Source organism: Lathyrus oleraceus, chromosome 5 (genome assembly GCF_024323335.1).
Source record: "Lathyrus oleraceus cultivar Zhongwan6 chromosome 5, CAAS_Psat_ZW6_1.0, whole genome shotgun sequence".
Classification (NCBI taxonomy): Eukaryota; Viridiplantae; Streptophyta; class Magnoliopsida; order Fabales; family Fabaceae; genus Lathyrus; species Lathyrus oleraceus.
In genome coordinates, this window is record NC_066583.1 from 371727932 (window position 1) to 371746168 (window position 18237).

The 18237-nt window shown below is 38.7% G+C and overlaps 1 non-coding gene across 1 annotated transcript; it reads left to right on the forward strand.

The window, feature by feature from the left end:
* The first annotated feature begins 1085 nt into the window (after positions 1 to 1085).
* Positions 1086 to 1158, forward strand: TRNAK-UUU (transfer RNA lysine (anticodon UUU)). The gene has a single exon. It is a non-coding gene; the product is annotated as a tRNA-Lys (tRNA).
* Positions 1159 to 18237: the final 17079 nt, after the last annotated feature.

The following is an 18237-nucleotide window of genomic DNA, read 5'->3' on the forward strand; positions in this document are numbered from 1 at the left end:
CTTCTCTCGCCACTGCTTAAAGATGTGCCACTTGCAGAAACGGTGGCGGGCTTTGGGAAATACTTGCATTAAGGCGGATTGTAAAACAGAATCATGGTCGGTAGTTATTGAGATAAGGTTCATTTGTATCCATTATTGTTGTAACATCCGGAATACTTGTGTCTGCTTTAATATTTGAGAGTGTCTAAAAGAATTTTGTATGATCAATTTTGTCAACAGCCATGTTAGTAAGAAACTTGCCAATCAGCCGCTTATTATACTTTGGAAGGCCAAGATTTTTGGTCATTATGTCTTGGTAGTCATCCATAAATCTTGATCCATATCTTTCCAAAACATAACTAGCCTCTTTGTTATTTATTAAATGAGCCGCTGCCAGTGTTGTTGTAAACTGTGCGAGATTTCATAAACCAATGTCGGGCCGGTTTGCGAAACAGTACCTTCCATAATTGCACTAACACCAAAACCAATAATCTTCTTAATTATTGTAGTTGGACTTGAGTTTAATCCTTTAACTAATGCCACAACCAATTTCTTTAACATGGATAACCTTTTTTATCTTCTCTAAATCTATAACCTTCTCCGCCCAAAGCATGAAGCTTGTCCAAGGTTGGAATACTATCAAAAGTTCCTTGAGTTTTAGCTTCCAAATATTCATGTAAGATACTTTAAGATCATGCATGTAAATGAATGAATGATGTAATTGAAATATGAATGTGTGATTTTTGAATATGAAATCGGAAATTTTCCAATACAAATGAATAAACATGAATGCAAATTGTGAATGTGAAAAAAACGAAAAAAATGTGAAATAGAAAATATGAATATGAAAGACGGAATATGTAAGGAATTTTCTAATCTTGAATAAATGGAAGAATGAATATGAATGGAGAAATATGGAGGGAATTTCCAAACCTTGAATAAATGAGAAAAAGAAAATGAATGACGAATGGGAAAAAATTTCAAGGCCAAAATCGGGGTATGACAATAACTATATACATAATTGATATTTATTTTGAGATTTTAAACATAATTAGATAAATGACAAAAATAAGATTAGTATGTACTAAATATCAACTTTCTTCATAGCTGTCTTAGCTCAGCTGGTAGAGCGCGTGGCTTTTAACCATGTGGTCGTGGGTTTGATTCCCACAGACGGAAGGATTTCTCTTGTTTTGAGTAAAGAGACAAACTTTTTTCTCCTTCTTTTTCCCTTTTGTCCCTTTATGCCTTAATGCTTATCAGAACTTGAATTGCAGGAATGACTAAAGTTTAGATTATGATTTTATTGTTGTTGTTCTTCAACGTGAAGAGCAATAACTTTAGGACTGTGAATTGTGGATGTAAAAAAATGTAGAAAACTTGTGTTATTTATAGATAAGAAATATGTCAAAAATTGAATGAGATTTGAATAATATTTTTGGAATGATTTTATTTGACCTGATTTTATCTATTTCTTAAAGACTAAGTTAATAAATTTGGATGGATTCATGGCTCTGTGAATAAATTGAAAAAATAAATTTCGATAATAAAAAATAATGTGTTAAATATAATAATAAAAAAAATTTGTTTTTTTTTATTTTATAGTTATTTTTTTATTAAAAATATAAAATCAAATATTATAATAATTATTAAAAATAAAATAATAAAAAATATATAAATAAATAAATGCTATTTTAATTATAAAATAAAACATAAAAATGGGGAAAAACTCTAAAAGTGAAAAGAAAAGAGAAAAAACCCCCAAAGTGGGGGAAATGAGATTCGAACTCAAGACCTCTCTCTTGTAGCTCCTTTCACTTGCTCTTATACCAATTATTCCATTTCATTTATTCAAAATAAAGTTACACTAAAAAACATATGAAGGATGGACGGAATTTGGGGTACGACAGCTGTCCCTATTTAATCAACTTGAATTTGGAGGATGATGACAATTAGTCTTTATCCTCTTGGGAGGAGGTGATTAAATTTGGAGAGGGTCCCTAATTTTGACCTTGTAGTTAGTAGATCCTGGGAATGAGCAAGGATTGAACAATCTTTGATGCTCTGTTGGTATCCAAACCAACTTATGATGGAACCTTGGTGAGATCTTGTTGATTAATTTCAGCTCATCCAGGTGAAAGTGACATACAATTTCTATGATCACCCGATCATTTCTTGATAGAATCCTATCAGAACCCCTTTGATTAGTTTCCTCTCATCCAAGTAAAACTTATGTACGATTCCTATGATCATCCAATCATGTTACGGAAATCGGGCATTACTATGACGATCCTTCTATTGTTGTTTGATAAAAACCCTGGTAGAACCCCTTTGATTAATTTCAGCCCATCCGGGTGAAACTTGCGTGTGATTCCTATGATCATCTAATCATTTTATGAAAATCTAATAGGACACTGATGATCATCTAATCGTTGCAGTTCTTATGATCAACCAATCATTTAGAATCTTGGTCAGACTCTAACGATCCTCCAGTCGTTGTTTGATAAAACAATGTGTAATTGATGTAACTTATCCCATGTGCAGGATAAGTTACTAAGCTGGAGATATGAGAGATGAACACCGGCTCAGTGGTTGATAACAACCATGCGAGATGACCGGTTTACTGAATGCGTTAAACTTGCTAGGGGAGGTCTTTTGTTAAAAAGGCCCCGTTTAGCGGGTCATTTGTTAGGGAAGGCCAATAAGTGTTTTTTACTTGAGGTATTTTATTGGTATAACTGGGGATTGGACTTCTAGGAGCGGTCATAAATCTTATGTTATGCATGTTTGGATTGATGTATGTGTTTATGTGTGATGATTTATTTGGGTTATCGCCTCTTTTATGATGTGTATGATGAATATGTGAAATCGTGGGAATTTTGAGAATTGAGGTTTTAGTAACATTTTAACTCTCCAACCCCTTGAGCTTTTGATATGTTCGTGGACTGGGCCATGGTGCTCTTGATTAGAAGAAATTTTTGTGCTTATTAGATCATGATTGCCAATTCAGGGACCCCGTGTTTTGAGATGTAATGTTTGAAAGCTTATGATCCTTTTGAAGTTTCGAAATTGAAGTAAAAGATATTTTCAAAAAGCTTTTTATTATGCTCGATGTTTTAATGTATTATTCACAAATAATTGATATTCTGTAATCGAGCAGAAAAAATTGAAAATAAGGCTTGAAAAAGAATGTTATTTAATTAACTCTCAAATGGGACGATAATACATGAGGAAATAATTCCCATAAGGGGAGATTACTAAAAAGATGGAAAAATGAAAAATGGAAATGAAATCAGATTCTTTTATGTTCCTACTGAATTCAACACATGTTATTATCCTTATGTCTTCGAGGTCACAACACTTTGTTCTAACAACGATGATTTAATTGATTGATTCCATCTGAATTCCTATTGTAGTATAGCTCAAGTATTGAAGTCTTATGTCTTTTGGATATCCCTAACTTTTGTTTGGAGTGCTCTTTCAAGTCTTAGTCCACCGGGATGATATACCATTTTTTTCCTAAGCCGCCCTTTTGGGGTCTTCACTCATCGAGTTTTATTTTTATACAAGTCCCTAATTTTTTTCCTGAATTACTCTTTCAAGTTTTTAATCCACTGAGACGCCCTAATTTTTGCCTAAGTCGCCCTCTCGTGTTTTCGACTTATTGGGCTTTTATCCTCTTTTTTCTAGGTATGGTATTTCTTGACTACGTCGGAGTTCACATGTCGTGGTAACTCGCTCCATCCATGGTTGCGAGTATTAATGCTCTGCTAGAGAAGGCCTTTTTCACGACGCATGATCCTTCATAGTTTGGGTTCCATTTTCCACGAGGGTCTTTGTTGATGGGTAAGATTTTCCTGAGCACTAGGTCACCTTCTTCGAATAAACGAGGAAGAACTTTCTTGTCAGGCGCTTTCTTTAGCCTCCATTGATATAACTGTTTGTGACTAATTGCAGCCATGCGCTTCTCTTCTATGAGGTTCAATTGATCGAATGTTGTTTGTACCCATTCTTCCTCTTCCAATTCAGTCTCCATCAGGACTCTTAGAGAGTGAATCTAGACTTCAATAGGAAGTATCGCTTTAGTGCCATATACCAAAGAAAAAGGAGTTGCTCCTGTCAAAGTGTGAACTAACGTCCTTTAGCTGTGTAGTGCGAAAGGTAGCATCTTGTGCCAATCTTTATAGGTTTTCACCATCTTCTGGATAATATTTTTGATATTCTTATTAGCCGCTTCTACTACACCGTTCATCTTAGGCCTGTAGGGTGATGAGTTATGGTGTTCGATTTTGAAATTGTCGCATAACTCGTCCATTACCTTGTTGTTCAGATTTAACCTATTATCCGTGATGATTTTGTTAGGAACGCCAAAGCAACAAATGATTACCTTTTTTATGAATCCTACAATCACTTGCCTCGTCACATTGGTGTAGGAAGCAACTTCTACCCACTTTGTAAAATAATCGATGGCAACCAAGATGAATCGGTGTCCATTCACAACTTTTGGTTTGATCATCCCGACTATGTTAATACCCCACATGGAAAAGGGCCATGGAGCGGTCAGGACATTCAAGGGAGTAGGTGGCACATGCACTTTATCCACATAGATCTGACACTTGTAACATTTATTGACGTATTTGAAGCAATCATACTCCATAGTCAACCAATAGTACCCCGCTATGAGAATTCTCTTAGCCATGGTGTGTCCATTGGTGTGAGTGTCAAAGGATCCCTCGTGAATCTCTTTGATAAGCATGTACATTTTATATCCATCTAGGCATCTGAGTAAGACCATGTCGTGGTTCCGTTTGTAGAGCACGTCACCATTGAGGAAGAATTGAGATACCAATCTTCTAAGGGTTTTCCTATCTTGGCTTGAAGCGTTTACAGGATACTCTTATAGGATGCGTGCTTCATACTCTGACATGTCATTGGTGCAGGTAAAACATAATATAGTTCTAAATGGAATGTGATAACCGTTTGGCGAAGTTATGATAGCCCCGATCCCATGTCCTTCCATATTTGATGCACCGTCGAATATGAGCTTCCAACAAGATCTTGGTTTAGGTCCTTGTTGAGGCCCGGAGTCTCACAATCCCTTATTACCATAACGTCAGCATCGGGGAATTCAAACTGTATAGGTTGATAATATTCCATTGGCTGGGGAGCGAGATAATCTGCTGACACACTTTCCTTGATGGCCTTTTGTGTGACGTATTGGATGTCATACTCGGTCAATAATAAATTTGATAGGATCCATCCTGGATATTAGCAAGGTAGTGTGACACACCATGTATTGCCTTATACGTTTAGCAACCCAGACTAGAGCGCAATAATTCTTCTCCAAGAGTGAATATTGGGATTCATAATCGGTGAATTTCCTGCTTAGTTAGTAGATTGTGTGCTCTTTTCTTCCAGTTTCATCTCGTTTCCCCAGTACACATCCCATACAACCGTCAAGTAATGTTAGGTACATTATAAGTGGTCTTCCTGGAACTAGAGGTATCAACATATGCGGTTCTTGTAAATATTCCTTGATTTTGTTGAAAGCCTTCTAACAACCTTCATTCCACTCGATGGCTTGATCTTTCCTGGGAAATTTGAAGATTGGTTCACAAGTGGCTGCGAGATGTGAAATAAACCTAGCGATGTAGTTTAATCTTCCCAAGAAACCATATACCTCTTTTTATGTCCTTGGTGTTGGCATATCTTGGATGGCCATGACTTTGTCGGGATCAACTTCGATTCCTCTCTGCCTGACTATGAACCCCAATAATTTCCCTGATCTAACTCCAAAAGTGAACTTGGCAGGATTCAGACGTAATTTGAACTTCCTTAGACGATCAAACAACTTTTGCAAGTTAACTATATGATCTTTTTCAGTATGTGATTTGGCGATCATATTGTCGACATAGACCTCTCTATCTCCTTGTTGATCATATCACAGAATAATGTCACCACTGCCCTCTGGTATGTTGCCCCAACATTCTTTAGTCCGAAAGGCATTACCTTTAGCAGAAGGTGCCCTAGGGAGTAATAAGTGTGGTTTTCTCCATGTCGGCGGGATACATTTTTATCTGATTATAACCAGAGAATCCATCCATGAATGAAAAGATCAAGAATTTAGTGGTATTGTCTACCAGTACATCAATGTGGGGCAAGAGAAATCGTATGTAGGACTTGCCCTATTCAGATCTCTGTAGTCTATGCACATTCTGACTTTCCCATCTTTCTTTGGGACTGACACGGTATTAGCAACCCATTATGGATACTTAGCAACAACTAATAATCTCGCGTCGAACTGTTTTCCAACCTCTTCTCTGATCTTGATAGACATGTTGATTCTTCCTCAGAAGCTTGAATATTGGTTTGCATGTTGCAGTAAGGTGAGAGATAAACCTGGCGATGTAATTTAGTCTCCCCAAGAAACCATGAACCTCCTTCTCAGTCTTTGGTGCAGGCATGTTCTGAATGGCTCGAACCTTGTCAGGATTTACTTCAATTCCCTTTTGGCTTACAATAAAGCCTAAAAGCTTCCCAGATCGAACCCCAAATATGCATTTATTAGGATTAAGTCTCAACCTAAACTTCCTCAAACGAGCGAATAGTTTCTCCAGGTTGGTTATGTGCTCTTCTTTTGTCTGGGATTTGGCAATCATGTCATCGACATACACCTCAATCTCTTCATGAATCATGTCGTGAAAGAGAGTCACCATGGCACGTTGATATGTTGCCCTAACGTTCTTTAATCCAAACGGCATTACTTTGTAACAAAAGGTGCCCCAAGGGGTAATGAACGTGGTCTTCTCCATGTCCTCGGGATCCATTTTAATTTGGTTGTATCTAGAGAAACCATCCATAAAGGAAAACATGGAGAACTGAGTTGTGTTATCCACCAATACATCAATGTGAGGTAATGGGAAATCGTCTTTGGGACTGACTCTGTTTAAGTCTCGGTAGTCTATGCACATGCAGACTTTTCCATCTTTCTTCGGTACTGGTACAATGTTAGCAACCCATTGTGGGTACTTTGAGACTTCCAGGAAACCAGCGTCAAACTGCTTTCTCACCTCTTCTCTGATCTTGAGAGCCATATCAGGTCGCGTCCTTCTTAGCTTTTGTTTGACAGTAGGGCATTCTTCTTTAAGGGGAATCTTGTGGATCACGATATTAGTGTCTAATCCGGGCATGTCTTGGTATGACCAAGCAAACACGTCGTCATATTCGTGGAGAAGCTCTATCAGTCTTGTTTTCACTGTATCTTGAAGCGCTGCACCTACCCTTACTTCTCTCTTATCTTCTTCTGTTCCCAGATTGATAACTTCAACGTCTTCCTGGTGTGGTTGAATGACCTTTTCTTCTTGTCTGAGTAATCTGGACAACTCTTCAGGGAGTTCGCAATCTTCCCCCACTTCGTCTTCAGTTTGGTAGATTGGACAATCAAAGTCATATTGGATCATAGCAGTTTCGTTATCAACGGTCTCGATGGTGTTTCTACATGTTATGATTTATGCAGTTTATTTAGAAAGTGTGTGCATAAAAATTGATTGCCATTTTCGTAAATAGATCAAAACGAAAGAAAAGGAACAAAAATTTGAATGCAAAACATCACTTCATTAATGATAAAAACTCTTGAAAAAGATAAAGGAGGCCTTACAACATGCCACTGTGCCTTGGGCTAAGCACGGGGTTTTGTCTAAAAATGATAAAATTACTTTTGAAATATTTGGGGAACTTCCACAGCCTTCCAGTTTGTTAGTTCTTCATTAGGTGCGGCTTGACGCATCCAGCTGGACACCCCCTCCTTGCGGTCTTCTTCACTGATCATTGCCACCTGCTTGCCAAAGATGTGGCCCGCGCTAGTGAACGTTTTCTCTACAGAAGGAATCTTCTCTTTGTCATGTTGGTTACCGACTTTGTGTGATGATGGTGAAGGAGAATTGCGGTCCAAAACGCAGCGGAAATTAAAATTTTCTCCTTTAGAGATCCTTACGAATGGTCATGATCAGTGATAGAATATTTACCTCTTGTGACGATTGAAACCTTTGGTGCAGATCTCTTGTGACGATCAAAACCTAGATCCACGAAGCGATCACGAACGTTGAACGATGACAACGTCTCTACTCAGTCCACACGAACGGATTCCTTCAATCTCAGTGCTAGCTGGTACGAATGAAGGCTTTGAGTGAGAGAGAGAGAAAACGAAAATAATGCAACCCCTATGAATGCTTCTGCACAAGGGTTCTATTTATAGAACCACTTGTGTGGGCTTCAAGCTAAAAAGCCCACTTAAGTGTATTTTGGCCCATATCTTATAATATGCCCAAAATCACTTAAGCCCATGGTACCTTACCATATTTCGTATTCTACTCAAGTACACCGTACTTACGATGTTCTATAATTCACTTAAGGGCACCGTACCTTACGGTATTCCTTAGTTACTCTATCTCTCATCAATCCGTCCTTTGTGTGTGACCCTGTAGGTTTTCGTGACATTGGTAATTATATTAAATCATGCATTTAACATAATAAACAGTGAGCGGTATCTAGCAACACATCACTGCTACCCAAGACACGAAAATGTCATGTGATCTGACAATTCCTTTTGTGATAATACTTATGTGTATAATTACCCTTTTGCCCTTATGTCTATTATGAACACAAGGCATAGACCGTGTCATCCTTGTCCAGTTCAATATTGGGCCCATAGACATTTATCCTGTTATGCAGGATGGGCAAATTCCATCTAGGTCACTCATGTCCCTCAGCATGCTTCGTGGAGTACCCATCAACTGTCTTTATAGTTATCCAGTTACGGACAATGTTGGATCAGCAATAAAGCACTCGACTCCACATCTAGGGTCCATAGTGGTTTCAGGTCGAAGAGTGGTATACACCATTATCACCATGAGAATAACTTATGACACTTTGCATAACTTTCTATATAGTATTCTCATAGCGGGTCAATCCGGTATAAATATTACTCCTAATATTCATACATATGTTTAAGACTTGATAACTCTTTATCCATGATCCATGAGATGTGATCATCAGTCTACAAACATAATAGTCTTAATGCTTTAATGTTATCCCACTTCACACTAAAGCTCGACTACGGATACTTTAAGAATAGTGTCCTTATGTTTAATGTTTTCTCATGATTAAGTCACACTTAATACATTAAACGGACTATCTATTCCAGGGACTTTATTAATCAACCATAATAAAGAAAATGCCTTTTATTATTAATAAATAATTCGATACAAGTACCAAAAAGTATTGGCCTCTAGGGCTTACACCAACAGATGGGTCATACCCCAGGCCAAACGTGTCTCGTTTCTCTTTCACTTCCACCATTTTGCCCCAGTCTTGAGCATCTTCACTTTCCATAACAGCTTTAGCTCCTTGCCACGAGGCCATGAATGGTCCTGATTTTGAGACCTCCAAGGTCTGTTGGACGGCCATCATGTTTACCACTTCCAAGGATCGGAATGGTGTTTCAGTGATTTCACCATCTACCTCGATATATCGGAAAGATGTCAAGTGACTAACCAAGATGTCTTCCTCTCCTCCAATCACAATCATCTTGTCATTTATAATGAATTTCAGCTTTTGATGCAGAGTAGAGGTGACAGCACCTGCGGAGTGAATCCAGGGTCTCCCAAGTAGGCAACTGTAACCAGGATATATGTCCATGACCTGGAATGTGATATTGAAAATAGTTGTACCTATCTTGGTTGGTAAGTCAACTTCTCCTATCACTGCTCGCCTTGAGCCATCAAATTCTTTTACGATTAGGGTACTAGGTTTCATACTTATCCCTTCCATTGGCAGCTTTATCAAAGTTTTCTTCGGCATGACATTCAGTGAGGAACCTGTGTCTACTAACACTCTTGCCAGTATAGTATCTATGCATTTCAAGGAGATATGGGGGGCCTTGTTATGGTTTTTTCCCTCGATTGGTAGTTCATCATCATTAAAACCCAAGAAATTCCCAGTGGTCACACAAGCTATCACATCATCAAACTGTTCTATTGTTATATCCTTCGTGATATGAGCGGCGCTCAATACCTTCAACAGCGAATTCTTGTGTGCTTCTGAGTTGAGCAGTAGAGATAACATGGAAATTTTGGAAGGTGTTTGGTTTAGCTAGTCCACCACCTTATAATCGCTCTTCTTGATTATTCTCAAAAACTCCTCAGCCTCCTCATGAGTGACAACAGCTTTAGGAGACAGGTGCATGTCTTGCATTCCTTGATTAGGGATGGGGATCTGGACAGCAAACTCCTTCCCTTTAGCTCTTTCAGAAGTATAAGCAATTCTTGGTGCGAACACTCGGCCACTATGTGTCATTCCTATTGGCCCCACAATTGAAGTGACATTTGGTTCATTGATCATCAAAGGTTGATCTTCCTACCCCTGCTTAAAAGCTCTGGGCTGATATATCCACGGGACTGCCTTCTCATCTTTATATTCGAATGGTGTCGGGAACTCTATCACCAACGGGCTTATAGGTATTTCTACTTTAACCTCATCATAGGGGATGTCCACCGCGGCTATCTCTTCCTGGAGCTTGATCTTGACGCGACAATTTATCTGTAACTCACCTCAATTCAACATTTGTTGTATAAAATTCCTCAACCCTTTATCGTTCTCTTCCTCAACCAGCTCTTCCAGGATCAGACCACTCTTCAGCAATTATGCTCCTATCATTGTGATAGGGGTTTGAATCTCTTCAACCTTACGGATCAATTTGCCTTGATCACTCTCCTCAATGGCACTGACGGAAGCATCCTTATGCGTCAGCATAGGGTTGGTGTTCACGTTCGGGCATCTCGAAGTGAATGAGATGGATTTCGCTTCGATCAAGTCTTGTACCCGATTTTGAAATGCAAAGCAGTTCTCCAAGGTATGACCAGGTGCTCCCATGTGAAACTCACAATGGGAATTAGCGTCGTATCCGGGTGGATATGGAAAAACAACTGGTTTTAACACCCTCAATGTTAGAAGACCCTCCTTTTGCAAATATGGGAATATTTTACTATAAGGTACTGGTAGGGGGTCAAGTTGCCTTCTTGGAGGTCTTGGCTTGAATTGTCTTGGTGGTGTTGTATTTTGCTGATGATGATGTTGTTGATGATGTGGCTGATACATTTGTTGTTGCTGCATTGGCTGTTGATAGGGTATAGGCACCATGGCGGCGACTTGACCATATGAAGCTTGTTGCTTCCCTTTATAGTTCCTGGATATGGCGTTTGTTTCACCTTCTCTCTTCTTTGGGAAACCTCCAGAATACTTCTTCGGTGCGCTAGGTGTTGTCACTGCTCCTGGAATCTTTCCATCCCTCAACCCCTTCTCTATGCGGTCTCCAATTGTGACTAGATGTGCGAAGTCAGATGCTGCACTGCTCACTAATCGATCAAAGAATGGGTCCTTCAAGGTGTCCACAAATATCCCGGTCATTTCCTTTTCAGACAATGGTGGTTCTACCTGAGCAGCCAACTCTCTCCACCGTTGGGCGTATTCTTTAAATGACTCACTCTCTTTTATAGCCATCTCTTGCAACTGCATTCGGTCGGGTGCCATATCTAAGTTATATTTGTACTGACGGAGAAATGCGTCAGCCAAATCCTCCCAGCTTTGAATCCTCCCTTGCTCTAAGCTCATGTACCATCTCAGAGATGCTCCACTCAGTCTGTCTTGGAAACAGTGTACAAGTAGTTTGTCGTTTTCGGTATGAGCAGCCATTTTCCTGAAGTGCATTACCAGGTGACTTCTTGGACAAGTCTGTCCTTTGTACTTCTCGAAATCAGGAGTTTTAAATTTAGCCGGAATGACTAAATTTGATACCAAACGCATGTTCATGGCAGAAGCACCGAAGATATTGTTTCCTTCTATGGCTTTGATCTTCTTTTCCAGGGCACAGAGCTTATCTGCAGCAGGATCTGGAAGTATCTTAGGTTTTGGTTGATCAGGCATATAGAATGCATCGTACTGGTCATCTCTAATTTCAGACCCATGATGAGTAAACGTATCAGAAGGTTCTGCGTGATCTCCATCTCCTTTGCCTCATACCAGTATCTGAACCAGTCTCTTCTTGGTGGGGACGTAACCCTTGTCTTGGGGGTTCAGACCTGGCGTGCTATCATTCCTTTTTGCCCTAGCTTCTTCCTCCTCAATCCTCTCTCTTTGAGCGATTGCGAGCATTGTCTCCAACAGCTGATCCGTCTTCTCCTAGATCGTATTGATGTCTGTCCTCATGGTAACCTGGTTGGCCTTAACTTTCTCTAATGTCATCTTGTTTTGCTTCGTGTTTCATATCAATGTTGATTAATCAGTGTGGCTGGATAAAGGGTAAAAAGGTTGGGTAAGTTTTTTTGAATTTTTATGAAGCGTGATACATTATGAAGATGCGAATGTTATGCATATTTTATTTTCAGGGAATCATTCGAGTTTCATTAGTTGTTAGTAATTAAAAGAAACAAGAAATACTTAGAATAAAGATAATGGAGTATTTTTTAAATGTCATTCATTCAAGTACATAACATAGGGGTCCAAAGAAGGTCATAGTTTAAAAGTACATTTGTTAAAGGAACAAAATACAAGACATAAGCAAATTAAACTGCTGGCTTTCTGGCCTGAAGCTCTTCTAGTTCTTCATTGAATCTCTTCAGCAACCCTTTACAGAGCAGAATGAAATTGATTATGGCTGGAGGAGTGCTATCTTCTTTCAACTCTTCGACTGCGTCTCTCAACTTCCATAGTAATTCTTTAGCCGCCCAATTACAGAACCCTACTAGCCCATCGAGTTTCGCACGAAACTTATCCCTATATCCTTGTAAGAAGTCTATGGTCTTCTTAAAGGATTCATAATCTTCAATCACATAGTCTCGCTCTTTCAACCATATGGAGTTGTCTTGGCGTAATGACTCTAGCTGGTTCTTCCAATAGCTAACAGACTCCCTTGCATCTCTTACTTCTCGACACTTCTCCTCCCATATCATGGGTGACACCCTAGAAGCTTCAGTGGCTATGTTCTTGAGTCGGTGCTCCTGATCTACTTCAGCCTTTACATGACGAACAGAATTGGTGAGCTCTTTTATCTGAGCCCTAAGTGTATCCCTTATCGTCTTGTTTTCCTTCGTGGCTAGATGCCACCAACGCTCATTGTCTTGACATTCTTTCTGAGCTTGTCATAGTTGACCCTTAAGAGTATCCAAGCAATGATCAGCTTGTTCTAATCCCACCTTGATTTTTTTTCTCTTATGCTCCTCCTTGTTGAACTTTTCCACATGGGCTTGAAGTTGTGCCTCTTTTCTCTCGAGCTCCCACTTCATATTGTTTTTCCCATTGATGGTTTGTTGGAGTTTTATTTGCAGCTCTTCATTCTCTTTTTCTAGCTTTGCCATGGTGGTCTTGAGTTCCTCCATTTCTTCAAGAGGGACATGGGTGAGCTTAGGTTCAGGAAGAGGTATAGGTGTCCGAATGACAAATGGCATTTTAATCATCTGCACCCTTTCCTTTACCCACTGAAAATATGGTTCTTTTGTAATCCCATTTACTCTCCCTAACTCAGCTTTCCCTCTTTGATTGACATTTTTCCAAGCTTCTTTGATTCGCTGGAATAAGCTAGGATTCTCAGTCCCAAAGTCAAGTAACAAGAAAGCTTCCAAAGAATTTGCCCCTGGAGGGCCTTCCATTGGGTAGCCGAGTTGTTTGAGTGATAGAACTGGGTTAGCATTCACACATCCTTGAGTTCCAATAAGCGGTAGATTTGGGAAATCTCCACAACTGAATATGATATCCATGTTGATGTATTCTTTGGAGTACCAAGAGAGATCTTCATATCGGAGTGATCCCAATCTCTGAGGCCAACTAACATCTGTCTGTTCAACCCAAGCACCTGTCTTTGGAAGATGTTCTAGAAACCATTGATACAATAAAGGAGCACAACAAGCAATCAATCCCTTCTTCTTGGTATACCTATGACTTATATAATAGTAGACATCGGCTAACAAAGTGGGTACTGGGTTTCCAGTAAGGAAAACACAAATAGCAGTCATGTCTACGAAACCATCCATATTCGGGAACAGGACGACACCATAGATGGACAATGCAATAGCAGAGTAACAAGCATCCCAACTTTCTGCCTTCAATAGGGTATAAGCTCTTTTCAAAAGAAAACTTAGTGAAAATCCTTTGGTATTCCCTTTGGTCTCTAAGTTAGCTTCTGCTTCCTTTTCATCCATATGAATCGCACTAGCAATGACCTCAAGGGGCAAAGATTCATCTATCCCTTCAAATAGTGGCTTGTTCTTTATAGGAATCCTAACAAGGCGCTCGAATTCTTCCAACGTTGGTGCTAGCTGGAAGTCTTGGAATGTGAAGCATCTTAAAGGCAGGTCATAAAATTGGGCCAAAGTGATTAAAGCGGTATGGTCCACTTGTTGATTGAGAATGCTGAGCAAATTGCCACAATTCTTTCCAAAGTTGATTATGTATATCGGGTGCATCTGAGAGACCAAGTCATGTAAGCTCTGTAGTTCGGGATCCTTGAACTTGAAAGAGTAAATATTTCTTTTGCTTGATTTCATGTTTCCTGAATTCCTACAACTCATGACACTCAGATTCCTTGGAAATAAAATAATATGAATGCTATGCCATGAATGATATTATGCATGCCACATGTAGGTTAACATACAGGTCGTGAGAGTGGGTATTCTTGGTTACTAATCAAAAACCTTTTGGGAGGATTCTAAAGTTAAAAGGTTCCCAAAGTCATCAATCAATATTTAGGAAAGTTATTGTCATGATGAAAACTCATCTGCCAATAACATCCCCAAATAAAGTCTCGTTTGGGTGAGGCCTTCGTACGGTCCCAAAGAGGAAGACTCCTAGTGGGTCCATACTACACAACTCTCGAGTCCAAGGTTCTAATAAGGTTCTCAGAGTCATAGATCGAGGTTGGGAATACCACTGTAAGGTAGTAATACGCCCAAGGGATCTCATCTGATTGGGGCTTTCGTATTAACCCAATAAGTCTGGGATTTTTCAGGTAAATACTACATAACCACCAGATACAATGGGTTAAAAGGTCCCTAGAGTCATTGATCCAACTTGAGAATACTATTGCCGTGACGAAGACTCGTCGGACAATAATATCTCAAGAGAATCTCCTCTAGGCGGGGTCTTCGTTTCTTCCCAACAAGGAAGACTCCTTGTGGGCGCCCACTACGCAACCACCATCTTAATCTTATGGTTTTTCTCAGACTCGGGTGGAGAGCCTATCTCACAAAGTATCACCAACCAGAGAACCCCAATTATACATAGTCAATAAAACATCATACAATGATTATGACAACATAATAATAACAAAATAAATAATAAGCAGATACACAAAATTAACACACAATACGTCAACTGAACTAAATTAGGCTTCACTCTCTTTTTCTTGGAGCTAATCCCCAGCAGAGTCGCCATCTGTCGCATCTAGAAAAATGTGATTCCTCGCGATGGTCGCGGAAAAATTTAGTGTTCGAACAGAGTTGCCACCGAACTTTATTTATCCCAATAAAGGGGCAGGAAAATATCGATAAAACCTTTAGGAAGTAGAATAATAGTCGTCGCAACCATATTCGGGTTCGGGAGTGGATTACGTAAGGGGAAGGTATTAGCACCCCTTATGTCCGTTATACTCAACGGGAACCTTTTAGTTCTAATTTGTATTTCGTGTGTTAATTTATGTTTGTTTGTTATATTTGGGTTATAAGATATTGAAAAATAGAAATGGATGAGAACCTCAGAAAGGGAAAGGGGAGGGTTTTTATTAGTTTGCTCGCGAAGATACAACAATCTCCTGCCTACGTATCCTTATGGTATAATAAGGAAATCAGAGCATTCGTAGTTCGGGGAACTACGGTTGGTTGGTGTTTTCTAAATGAACAACTGTTTAGATCGCATCCTAAAGGCTAAATGTTGGCTTGTCTACTCTCGGCGGAGGCTTAAGCATTGGTTTGTTATGCGCGTTAGAAAGGATTAAATAGTATTCCTTTGAAAAGAGTTTAGGTCACGCAGAGGGTGACGAGTTAGTTTGATGTGTTTGATGTTTTTTGGTTGGATGACGATTACTCGGATAATCGAGTAAGACAACTCGTATCCTAATAGTCGGACAAGGGAATAGAAGACTCTAGACCGCTTTCTGTTTCATCTGAGTAATTATGAAAATAAGGTTGTACATGGCTGACGTATTTTTATAATAAACGACAAGTACTTGAATGATTGAGTAAAACAACTCATATCCAAGCTTTTGAGGAGAGGAATCGAAGGCTCGAGACCATCTCCCTTTTCATATAATTTGTTATGAAAGTGATTTGATTAAGCTGTATGTTTGCGGAGAAATGACAATTGTTCGACTGACCGAGTAAGAGAACTCGTATTCGTCCAATTGAGGAGTGAAGTTGAAAACTCAAAGTTAACTCCTTTTTCATTCAACTTATTGTGAAAATATTTTGATTTAATCTGGGCTGGGAGATTTGTAGAGGAACAATAACTATTTGACTAAACAAGTAAGAGAACTTGTATTCAAATAATCGAGGAGAAAAAATTGAAGACTCAAAGTTACCTCCCTTTTTATTTCTTAATGTAAAAGAATTCGGTTTATTTGTGCTTAGGTGGATTAGAAATGACGGTTGTTCGATTAATCGAGTACAAGAGTTCGTGTTCAAATAATTGAGGAGAGGAGTTGAAAACTCAAAACCATTACCTCTTTTATTCTTAAGTGAAATAGTATTTAATTGTGATTAGGTGTTTTTTTTTATTTTTTAATAAAGAATACTCGATGTTGGATCGAGGTTTTAGATTTGTATTTTTATGAATGGATTGAATTTATTTAGTGAATAGTTCATCTAATCGATTAATTAAAACCGAACAGGTCTCATTGTAAGAAGGCCCAAGAGTAAGCCATGTGAGGTTGATGGCGATACTTTTACAAGTAATCGACTTACAAAGGTGTTTTGAATGGATTTGGAAAAGGCGCACTCGATATTAACCGAGGTTTGTATTTACATGTGCATATGAATTGAATTATGAAAATGGTCTCGAAATGAGATTGCTTATGAATTTTAGCTTATGCAACGTGGATGCAAAGTAACCAACAAGAAAATAAAGAGTCTTATTGTAAGGTAGCCCAAGAGAAATCCTTTTATGTGCTAAAGTGACCTAAGCTAAACAAAGGATAATGGTCTTACAAACATGCATGTAAGTTGCGGGTAAAAATCCAAGTGTTTACAAAGTATCACAAAGAGTAAAGGAAGGCGTCCAAGCAAAGGTCCTAAGATGAAATCCTCTAAGTCCAAGTTGATTAAGAGTGGAGTGAATATTTTTTGTCTTACCATTTTATCATGTTTTTGTTATTTTTAATGTATGATGACAATAAAACAAATAACAAGTAAATAAACATGCATGATGAGTTTGTACAATGATGATGATAATGAGTACTTGAATGTAAATTACAAGGTAATGACATAAAAGTAAATCATAAGATAAAAAATGACAATATCACAATAATAATGGTTAGTGAATGTAAATGATACAAAATAAATCACAAGTTAATGGTAACAAAATCGCAATAACAAATGTTAATGATAAAAAAGGTTAGTGAAGTATAATTAGTAGTTAGTAGTACGTACAAAGTGAACATCTTGAAGACTATTTTTCAAAGGTCAAAAAGACTCACAACATGACACATTAAGGGATAGCTTTGAAGGAGAATTGCCATCCAAGGCGCAGCGGAATTTAAAAATTTCTCCATTTAGTGGTCCTTACGAATGGGCATGATCAGTGATAGAATCGTTACCTCTTGTGGCGATCACGAACGTTGAACGATGACAACGTCTCTACTCAGTCCACACGAACGGATTCCTTCAATCTCAGTGCTAGCTGGTACGAATGAAGGCTTTAAGTGAGAGAGAGAGATACGAAATTCCAACTCTTCAGTTGTGTTGTATATGCGTACAATGCTTCTACCCAAGGGTTCTATTTATAGAACCACTTGTGTGGGCTTCAAGCCAAAAAGCCCACTTAAGTGCATTTTGCCCATATCTCATAATATGCCAAAATCACTTAAGTATTTGGTACCTTACCATATTTCGTATTCTACTTAAGGGCACCATACATTACGGTATTCCTTAATTATTCTATCTCTAATCAATCCGTCCTTTGTGTGTGACCCTGTAGGTTTTCGCGACGTTGGCAATTATA